The sequence below is a fragment of the Helianthus annuus genome, chromosome 12 (assembly GCF_002127325.2).
Source record: "Helianthus annuus cultivar XRQ/B chromosome 12, HanXRQr2.0-SUNRISE, whole genome shotgun sequence".
Taxonomy (NCBI): Eukaryota; Viridiplantae; Streptophyta; class Magnoliopsida; order Asterales; family Asteraceae; genus Helianthus; species Helianthus annuus.
This window is the reverse complement of record NC_035444.2, coordinates 85,338,646-85,348,872: the sequence shown is the minus strand read 5'-3', so window position 1 is coordinate 85,348,872 and position 10,227 is coordinate 85,338,646.

The following is a 10,227-nucleotide window of genomic DNA, read 5'->3' as shown; positions in this document are numbered from 1 at the left end:
TGGTTGCTGACTCGGGTTCTGATAGTCGTTCGTTCTGCGCTGCTGTGCTTGAGACTGATCGGAATCCCCATCCCATTTCCGTTTGTTGTCGCTGGGTGTAGCAGTAGTAGCAGCTGAAGTGACTGTAGCAGTAGCGTTGACACGCTTAGGCAGTTTATTCTGATCCACTGCCTGGTCGGTAATGCGATGAGCGAGGCGTTGGATTTCCTGGATGTTTTCGAGGTTAGCCGACGTCACGTGGCTCTGAATCTCTGGCGCCAAACCCTTGAGATACAACTCAATGCGCTTGTATGGAGGGTCTACCATAGTAGGACACAGAACTGCCAGCTCATTCGACCGTTTCGTATACGCTTCGATCTCAGATCCCACCATCCTTAGGTTATACAACTCGTCTTCCAACTTGTGAATGTCTTCACGCGTGCAATACTCACGCTTGATGAGTTCCTTAAAATCGTTCCATGGGGTGGCGTTAGCAGCTGCCAACCCTAAGATTTGAACTTGGGCGTTCCACCAAGTTAGTGCTATTCCCTCCAAGGTGCCGGTGGCAAACTTGACCTTGCGAGCCTCAGGGCACTCGCACATCTCGAATACTGATTCTAGCTTCTCGAACCAGTGGAGGAGTCCAACCGCTCCTTCTGTGCCGCTGAAAGAGTTTGGACGACAGTCCATGAAATTCTTGAAAGTGCAGACAGGCTGCTGCGCGTGTTGACCTGCTTGAGCTGCTGCAACTGCCGCAGCAACTTGAGCTTGAACGAGAGCCTCTAGCTGGGCTTGAGTCATGTTGATTCGTCCAGACATGATCTTCATAGTAAAAGTAATGTAAATAAGAGTGGCTCGCGAGTAGGGCGATGACAGAAAAGTATGGGCATATAGGTGTTCTCATGAAATCAAAGCATGTGTATCTAAACGTAATGCGAGCAAAGTTCTAAGCAGTTCTAGCAAACAGGCAATAAACATAAACCTTATTACCTAAGATGTCGAGTCTTGCACGTGGAGCGAAGCGTCGTTGTGGATCGTTGAGAGCACTGTTCTGGTTATAGTCTGGTTTTAATAAAAACGTTTTCCCATATTAAAACCTAGTTCTCTATAACCAATGGCTCTGATACCAATCTGTCACACCCCCAAAATCCACCTGCGGAGTATCACCGCTTGGAGGCGTGACATGACCAGGATCCTAACCACCAATCATATTGAACATGTAATATAGTTAAGTATAGCGGAAGCATTTAAGTAATCCAAACAATAGTATGTTTGATTTAACATAAGTGTTGAAACATCATTCAAGATCCTTTGCCCACAACGACCTGCTCCTCCCTGCGCAAGCTCCATAATGTACCTAAGGTCCTGCAAGGCATGCAGCAAATAATCAACAAACTAGTTGAGCGAGTTCACAGAAAGTAAGTTCAGTAATGGAGTAGTATAGCAAGCATTGCGTTCGTTTATCTAATCATGCATCGTACTAGTTCGTTCATTGTTCATGTATAGTATTGGTTCGTATCGCGGGCCATTTCGGCATGTATGCGAAGATTGGGGAAAGTTCTCAAGTATTCTAGACTATGTATATTTGTATCGCGGCCACCCTGGCATGTGTGCGAAGTTTTAGTATCTATAGTTCGCGGCCTTTCCAAGGCATGGGTGCGAAGATCAGTCATAATATCGCGGCCAACCCCTGGCGTGTATGCGAAGATCAGTTCAATTGGTATACTAGTCTAGCCGTATCTTATCATTCACCACCCTCACCCTGAGGACTCATATCATTATGTTCTGTTAACTAAGTATGTACGTATAGTTTATTCAATCCCATTCCCACCCTGGGAACCCCATGCCTTGGCTGTGTGAACTCACCTTGGATTGCTCGGCAGATACACAAAGAGTACAGGTAGCAAGTAAATGATCAACCACGTCCTATCATGGTTTATTATGTAAGTCAGGTTCGGTTCAAGTATCGCACGTATGTATCACATAAGTTACCACGTTGCAAGCATACAAGGATTCATGGTAAACACGTACACGTATCGATAAACAATCTAAGTATTCGTCCCAACCATAACCCGGCCCAATAGTATTCACCCAAATAGCATGTCGGCCCAACAGGTAAGCAGTCCAATAGCATAACAGTCGTACGATTGGGCCCGTGACAAAGTAGGCCCAAAACAGTGTATGTGTAATAGCCGGTCTCGAGTCGCAACGGGGATCTCGAGTCGCAACCGGGTTACGAGTCACATCAGGAGATTACGAGTCGCAACAGTAGGTTGCGAGTCGCAATGGCTGGTCTCGGTTCATCATGGTCCGGTTACGAGTCGCAACGGGACTCGCAACCATGATTGCGGCTGATGTCGTTGTGGTCTCGAGTCGAGACTGTGGGTTCCCGACTCGCAATCTGAGTCGCAACCATGCGTGTAACAGCTTTTCCTGAATTCCTTAAATAACAATAACAACTAATCCGTGATTTCAGCAAACATATTCAGCAGTTTCGGAAACAGATCAAATACCGAAAATAACAGTTTCATAGCATCTTCAAATTAGCATCATTAACATATTCATGACAGCCTCAAGAACACGTAATCAGATCATCAAACAGACCTAAACCGAAACATGAATCATATTATTGAACTAGCATGCAACCTAGCCGGCTAACATATACTTGGACCGATTAATCATATACGCATCAAAACAATAACAGGAACATAGTGTCCGATTAACATCATGCAAACCGAATTGTATGAATATTATGACATCAAGAACCTTCATTAATAATCATAGCAAGAACCCTAGTTATCACATAATATCATCACAACCAATCAATCCGAAAGCATACAACATACATCATTCAACCAAGAAAACACAAACCACTAACCGATTGAAAGGAGAGTAGGATTGATCCGTGGACAATGATCTCCGATGGGGGAAAGTCCTTGGCTGCCTTCGGTTTGCGAAGAAGAGAGGGAGAGTTTGTGTGTGTTCTTGATTGCTAAGTTGTGTAAAACTAAAACCCTAGAGGTAATGTGTGTATATATGCGTGTGAAGGGAAGTGGGCCGAAACCCCCACTTGGGTTTCCTCATGGTCTCGAGTCCAACCATATGGACCGAGTGGGTTCTTATAAATGTTTCACTAATCGTTCAAGTAGTAACATATGCAATCACATTAAATCACGTAACATGTAACATTTAATCACTCACACAACCGTGTAACACAAAACATATCATGTATTCGTTCAAGTAACATAGTTCTGGAGTACGGGTTGTCACAGACACAAAGCAGTTATCGGCTCCAGTATCAAACAAACATGACGCATAAATACCACTCACAAGGAACGTACCATTAACCACGTTGTTGTCAGCCTGGGCTTGATGAGCATTGATGTTGAAGGTTCTGGCGCGTGCTGCTTGTTGCTGCTGCTGAGGCTGCTGTTGGGGCTCTTGCTTCAGAACCCTGTTCGGGCACATGTTTGCAAAGTGGTTAGGATCACCACATGCAAAGCAGACTCGAGCATTGATCTTGGGTGCCTGAACCGCGTGTTGGCCTTGCGGGGCTGGGAGTAGAGCTTGATGAGCAGTGGCAGGAGCTGTGGTGTTACGGGGACCATAGCGACAGTTGGCAGTGAAATGACCGTACAAATTGCAATGAGCACAGAAACGACAGGCGAGACCCACTGGATGATGATATGAGCATGTCGGGCAGAGTGGGTGGGGACCTGTGTATGCACGCTTTGCTGGCGGTGCATGAGTAACTGGTGCTGGTCGATGATGAGACTGCTGCTGAGCCGGTACGGCTTGCAGAGGAGCATCAGTGGTAGTGACAGCACAGTTCTTGTTGCTGGAGCTGCTGTTGTTTTTCTTCTTCTTGCAGCGTGATGACTTTGATGGTTGAGTAGTGGCGGTTTCAGCGGTCGGTGCAGTGGTGGCTTGATGCAGAGACTTGGAGGGCTTATCCCAGAAACCAGCTTTTACTCGCTTGTCGTTAATTTCGGCGGCAATCAAGTAAGTCTCTTCAATTGATGAGGTCTTCGCGGTGTGAACAAAATCGGCAATACAGTCGGGTAGAGCTCGAATGTACTTCTTGATTGCCATGTCTGGCGTCTTGACTTGATCGGGACAGATAATGCTGAGCTGCTTAAAGCGAGCAGTCAGGGCAGCGTTGTCTCCATCCTTCTGCTTAATGTTCCAAAACTCGTCCTCCAGCTTTTGGCGTTCATGGGGAGGGCAGAATTTGTCCATCATAATGGCTTTCAGCTCTTCCCAATTTAGCTCATAAGCTGCATCATTCCCGCGTTTGTTTCGTTCGGCCGTCCACCAGTCTAGAGCTCGGGACTGGAAGACGCCGGTTGCGTTTCGGTTACGGAGATTTTCTGGACAGCCGCTTTGGCGCAGAGAGACTTCGACGGAATCAAACCATTGAAACATAGCTGTAGGGCCATCTTCTCCGGTGAACTCCTTTGGTCCGCATGCTTTGAACTGTTTGAAGCTGAAAACAGTCTTGGTAGCATCTTTGGGAACTTCAGTTCTCGACTCCTCAGATGACTTGCTGACGTTCTCATAGACATCGCTCACAGCTTTTGCTACTTGTTTGGCGATGATAGCAGCAAGATGTTTGTCTCTCTTTTCTTGGCGAGTAAGTGGGTGACGGTGTCCCGATGACGACATTGTCTGCAACAGACATTGTCGTAGGTCTCAGACACACCATAATCGAATCTCACCTCACACGTCTACTACTTACTAACGCTTAGCAGCACATTAAGACATGTATCATGTAAACACATAGGCACATAATCACATATTCACATAATCACAGAAGCACATAAGCATGTAGAGCACAGAATCACAGAAGCACATAATATCACGTAATCCTCCTATTAGCACACAGAAGCAGTCAGAATACAGAAACCTATTATTCAAAGTTCGCGTGTCGTTTGAATATAGCGATTGCGTATAGCATATCGAGTAATATAGTATAATCATATAGCATGTCGAGTGGTATAGTATAAGCGTATATCATAGCATAATGTTGTCCATATTGTAGCGACTTGCTAGCGTATTGAGATAGAAGTGCAGTGCGAGTCATGCGTATCGATCGAAGTGAATGCAAAAAAATCGAATAATTCTCAAAAATTTAAAGCATATAAACAGGTAAATACATTTAAAGCACATAAAATCGACGAATTATCAGAGTCGGCAGTTGCGGGCTCATCAAAACACATAGAAATCGAGAAATGGATTGTCTGCGGCTATTAGACATTGACTACCCAAAGTGATTCGACTATTCTCAAAGACTTGTCATCACATTCCGACTTTCGGGATCGGCCTCTGCCTCGATTCTTGAGCATTCGGCATGCATTCCTCTAGTCATATCGTGAGTTCAGGTCGTTGGAGTCCGTCGAGGCTTTGGTGAGATAGATAAAAGTCGGAATAAGTCATCAAGGTTAGGGTTTCACCCCTGGCTTAACAACTTCTTCCTTGTTTAAACAAAATGGCGGCGTAAACTCGCGTTAAAGTATGGATTTCACTCATGGTTCAATGCGAATTCTCGCGTTCTATAGATAAATACAGATCAAACAAGCAATTAAATTGAGAGTTTGCGGTTTCCACACCTAATCTCAATCAATTTACTTGTTTAATTTCGAATAATTGTGCGGTGATAGTGTAGTGTAAGTGAGAATAATGAGATATAGCACATATGCTCGGTCTGCTGGTTCCTAACTATAGTCTAGGTCTCTAAGACTGTTGGGATTGAACCCTATCAGAGGAACATATAATTAAAGCCAAAATTGGATCAGGGCAGTGGATCCAGAATAAGCAGATGTTATGCTTCAAATCTCTCCCCCTGAAAGTGGTTTCAACATCTGCTAACCTCCAAACTACTGATCTCTACTAAACTGGTGATCTACAACTGCTGCCCAAGACAAAGGCTGATGATAAACTAAAACTCTGTTGTTCAATCTACTGCTATAAGTCAAGCTCTGCTGGATATATAAAGCACTGCTGGGTTCATATCAGTGGAAGGATGCAACAGTCGTTTAGTTCACTTTATGAATTGTATTGTAATAACAGTTGTTAGTATAGCAGTGTCTGTATAGGTAAGATGTTAGAGTTTGTTAGGAGGTTAGATGTCACTTTCATGGTGACGTCAGCTTAGATGCTTCAGTGGTTTGCTCGTGCCTATAAATAGAACAGTGCTCTGTACTGTTCTATTAGCTCTTCACCATCTTCTTCCTGCACGAACAAATTACTGAGCTCGGGCTGAGGGGGAGTTTGTAAGCATACATGCAAGTGTAATCAAAGTTTGAAATAAATTAAGCATTTGATTCTCTGTTGAAAATGTATGTTTGAAAGCATTTCTCCTGTTTGATTGTGAAAAGTTTGTTTCCATTTAATTTCCGCTGCACTACTCTTTCATTGTTCATCTTATATCAAACACAAATCACAATCAATCCAAGCTCAGATCCTAACAATTGGTATAAGAGCCTGGACAGTCAAATTTGATTTAACAATCATTTTGACATAAATAGTTCAGCTCGCAATCGTTGATACTGATAGTTTGTTCGTTTTGTTGAAAAACAGAGCAAGGTTGAATCGCCATCAAAGTTGAATAATCAGTGCCTGTAAAACAACCAGGATGACATCACAATCACAAGATGATAAGAATAACATTGGCTCTCTTTTCAAGCCACCCATGCTTAAACGTAATGAATACAACATTTGGGAGAGAAGGATGGGTCACATCCTTGCTCAACAGAATACTGGATGTTGGAGGTCTGTTGTTTTTGATCCCCATGTTCATATGGTTCCAAGTGCCGAGGATGCAAAGAAGTTCGTACCTAGACCAACTGAAAATTATACTGAAACTGACTTTCAAAAGTTCGAACTCGATGCCAAAGCATTTAGCATCATAGCATCTGCATTACCAAATGAGATCTATGCTGGACTGTTACATTATAACAGTGCCAAAGAGCTATGGGATGCATTGAAGGAACAGTTAGGGGGGACGGAAGAGGTTATTGAAAATAACAGGGAAATTCTGAATCAACAGTCTGAAACATTTTGTCACATCAAGGGTGAATCATTAACCCAACAGCTTGAACGTTTTAGCTGTCTCATTAGTGAACTAAGGCTTGTTAAAGTTACTTTTGCTAACTCAACACAAAATAGCAGGTTCCTTAGATCACTACCTGAAAAGTGGGACACAATTGCTTTTGTGACTAGAAATTCAGCTGAGTTCAAAGATCTGACCCTGACCCAACTTCATGGTAGACTCCTGACCTATGAAAGGGAGTTAAACCAGAAAAAGAAGTTGCTAGAGTCTGGCAAAGTTGCTGATGATTATTCATTTGGCAACACAGCTCTACTTGGTCAGGAAGAATCTGGTAGCAGTAGTAAGGATCAGAGATATGATCATTTTATTGACATAACTGCTCGTGGAAATTTTAACAACTCTGATTCTCACTTTGCAAATTATGCCTTCACAGCAAATTGTGAAAAACAGATGTCAGATAATTTGTGTTTTGAACTCAATGATTTGCAACATTTTGATCCCATTGACTTAGAAGAGATGGACATTTTGCATCAATTGGCTTTGCTTAGTGTTAAAACAAGCAAATTCTACAAAAGAACAGGGAGATAATTCCCAGGGCTTCATGGGAATTTAAAAGCGGGGTTGGATAAGTCAAAAATTAAGTGCTACAAGTGCAATAGGCTAGGTTATTTTGCTAGGGAATGCAGGAGTCAAACCACTGGTCCAATAATTACTCATCCCAGCTCAAACCCTAGACCACAACAACAAAGCACTATGCACTATACCCAATATACCCCTGCAGCACATGTTAACATTGCTCACTATGCTGCAACTCCTGTGCCTGTGCATTATGTTCAAACCACTGTTCCACAAATTCAGTATGTTCAAGCCCCTGTTCCTTAGGCACAAGTGCAACCTGTTGCACCTCAACAAGCTGCTCCAACAGTGGTACAACCAGATCAGCAAAGCTTTTTCACACAAGGCTTTGTTGACTGGAGCAGCATGCCTGATGAACTTGGTGATGAAAATTTTGCTCTTTATGCCTCTAATGATTTTTTGATGATGAATTTTGTTTGATGGCATTAGAGTCAATACCAGAAGGGTTAGAAACTGAAGGAGAACAGCTAAGTGCTGAAACAGTGGATGAAGTTGCTGAAGCAGTGGTTACTGCAGTTGCTGGTGAACTACTGCTGGGAGAAAATTCAGAAACCCTGGTTGAACCACTGTCTGACCCTTGGACCAAAGAAGACAAAGAGGAAGAGGAAGAAAAGAAAGCAGGTGAGAAAGAAGTTAGAGCTGATGAAGAAGGTGATCATCAATGTGATTGTGCCATGATGGCTGCTGCTAAGGTATCACCTCAAGTTCTTGAAAAACTGTGTTCAGACAAATGCATAATTGTATTTGCTAACATTAAAGAGGTAAATGAAAACCTTAGCGATAAAGTCTTATCTGATGAAGTCAAATTTGAAAAGTCATTGAAAGAACTTAAAAACAAATTGGCTGAAAAAGACAAAGAAATCAGCAGTCTCAAAGAAGAGCAAAGCATAACCAAGACTCAACTCCAAACAATGGTAGAAAAATACCAAGTTTGTAAAAAGGAGTTGGAATCCACCCAAATCACTTGTGAAAAATGGGTGGAATCTTGCAAAGGTTATGAGGTCATGCTTGAAAAACAGATTAAGAGCAATGTAAAATTTGGTGTTGGTTTTAGAAAACATGATGAAATTGAAAACAATGCTTCTAAAGAATCTGTTCAAACCATTGTTAAAGTTATTCCCACAAACAAGGATGGCCAAGAGGTTAAAATAACCGACAAACTTGGTAACAAGATTACTCTGGAAAGACTTGTGGGATCCTCAACTTTTGAGGAGATTGAAAAATATCAATTTAAACCCACATGGTCTGATGAGTGTGACATCCTGGAAAAACTTCAAACCAATGGATTTCACAACCACTGATGGTGTAAAAGCTCCAAAAGCAAAGGTCATTCCAATCAAAGATATCCCAACAGTGGTTCAAAACTCTGTTGCGAAGGAATCTGAGAAAAGGAAGAAAAAGGAAAAGATTAAAAGCCTGTTTTGTGATTTTTGTGAAAAGAGGAATCATCTAACAAAAGACTGTTTTCATCTGAAAGCATATGATCTAAACAAAACAAGTGTCATTATACCTGCTGAAAGCTGCACCATCTGTGGTAAAAATAACCACAAAACTAAGGAATGTGTGTATCTCAAAAACTTTGATGAGAAAAAGAATGAGTACACTGCAAAAACATCCTTAAGTTCATCAACATCATCTGTCAAATTCACCAAGAAACAACCACTGTTTGTCCCAATCCAAACAGCTGTCACAAAACAGCTGAACCAAACATCTGTTCAAAGAGATGTTCAAGTGACTGATGCACCTCCTGCCAATCAATTCAGGAGAGGTAAGGGACAACCATCATACCAAAGGATCCCACATGTTTATGAGGCTTACAAAAAGCCCTCTAAACCAAGAGTGAACAGACATCCTTTTGGTTATCAACAGGTGATTGGCCAAGACCCCCAATAGTGGTTAGAGAAAAACATTCCCAAAAATGTTCAAACCCCTGTGCTAACCACTGTCCATGCATCTGCCACCATCCCAGACACTGTTGAGACCCCATCCAAAGCCTTATTGGCTTTGGAGACCTTAATGAACTAATCCTTTTACTTCATGTACAGGGAGCTTCTGCATGCTTAGATAGTCTTTGGTATGTAGATAGCGGAGGCTCCAGGTACATGACAGGATGTAAAGCCCTTCTTCAAGATTTCAAAACTCATGGAGGGGGTGATATATCCTTTGGTAATAATAGTAAAGGGAAAGTTCTGGGGTCTGGTACAGTGAAATCTGGTAATGTAAAATTTGAAAATGTCAATCTTATAGACAATCTAAAATTCAACCTCCTGAGTGTTTCCCAAATGAGTGATAAGGGGTATGGATCATTCTTCACAAAGGAGTGTTGTAGGATTGTTGGACCAGAAATGGTTGAAAAGATTGAAGCAATAATCAAAAATGGTAAAACTAAACTTGTTGCTCAAAGAAGTGGCAATGTTTATGTTGTTGATATGTCAAAAGAGTGCCCCAGAACTGATGCCTGCTTGTTCTCAGCTGCATCAAACAAAGAGACAGAACTATGGCACAGAAGATTGGGGCACACAAATCTTAAAACAATCACTGCCATTTCAAAACAGGGGTTA